The sequence below is a fragment of the Myotis daubentonii genome, chromosome X, assembly GCF_963259705.1.
Source record: "Myotis daubentonii chromosome X, mMyoDau2.1, whole genome shotgun sequence".
Lineage (NCBI taxonomy): Eukaryota > Metazoa > Chordata > Mammalia > Chiroptera > Vespertilionidae > Myotis > Myotis daubentonii.
This window is the reverse complement of record NC_081861.1, coordinates 17285608-17286933: the sequence shown is the minus strand read 5'-3', so window position 1 is coordinate 17286933 and position 1326 is coordinate 17285608. Positions and strand designations below refer to the sequence as shown.

At 56.8% G+C, this 1326-nt stretch overlaps 1 pseudogene; it reads right to left on the bottom strand.

The window, feature by feature from the left end:
* On the bottom strand, positions 1 to 1326 carry LOC132223410 (protein EOLA1-like; annotated as a pseudogene).

Below are 1326 nucleotides of genomic sequence, written 5' to 3'. Positions count from 1 at the left end.
TCAGCTGGATTCTCGGTGACCTTCCTGTGGAGTCCTCCTGCCCCTAGGGGACAGGTGCTGTGGGATGCCTACCTGGAAGATATCCTTTCCCCCTTTCCTGGGTATGGGCTCCAGTAAGCACCTGGGGTTTGAAAGTGCCCTTGGGTACTTCTGCTTCAGGTTGGTCAGTACAGCCTGCTTTTCCAGCTCCACAACCTCCTCAGGAGCACATTTTCTGGGCCCGCAAAGATTCCCCAAAGTCAAGGAGCCCTGGGAACCACGAGAGAAGCATTGAGATGTTTTTCCTTCCATAAACCAAGGGCTTCTCTTGAGAGAAAAGGGTTATTCAGAGTTATACCCACTAGAGGCTAAGTTGATTTCACCAAAGAGACACAGAGTCAGCTGTGTCCCTCTGACTGAGCACTTCCGATGTGTCAAACTCTGCTCAGGGAACCCTGGGTGAGGCCCAGGAGAGAGGGAAATGAAGTGGACAGAGCCTGGTCACTACTGGGCAGGTCCCAGCCTGGCTGCTGGGGGCAGCACCTACAGGTCAGAAGGGCCCCAGCTGCTGTGGGGAACCCACAGGCAATCAGACCCCAAGCTCTTCACCAGGTGCAAGAAGCTGGTGTGGGACCACAACCACTGAGGGGTGAACGAAAAGGCCCAGGATGCTATGGGCTGTGGGGGTGGGGCAGGTGTGTGAAGTCAGGCAGACAGCCTGAGTCTGGAGGCCACCTGACCCTCTCTGTGTGCTGTGCAGCGTCCTCTGGTCTGTCACTCACACACACATGCATGTACACACATAAACACACATGTGGGCATACAGGCAACACCACATGCAGACTTGGACCTGTCCCTGCCTCTCGGATCAGCAATGGGAACTGAGGCCCAGTGTCGACAGAAGGGTTCACCCAGGTCGTAGGAACTCGGCCCTCAGAACCCCAGCCTGGGCCCCTAACTGCCCCTTTGAAGGTGTGCTGCTTACACAAACTACAGCCCCACTGCCACAGGTTGAAAAGAAAACAAGCCCCAAATTCCTGAGCAAGGTCCTGGGGGTCCTCTTGGAGGGGTGTGGGTTGCTGCCGGGGTATCAGGCCTTGCCAGGGATCACTCCTCTCCCAGACTTCTCCCTTTGGGAGCAGAGCCTGAATCTGCATGGGGTTCCACCCCAGCCTCTCCAGCAGCAGGTCCCGCCAGGGGGCTCTTCCCAGTCCCTGTGAGCAATGTGGATGGTGATGGTGCCGTTCCTGTGGCGGCTCAGTAGGGTCGCCAATGAGTCTCCAGAGTCATGACCCCATTTAAGACCAAGCCTGCATAAGGCTGCCAGGAGAGGCAGGAGAACTCCAT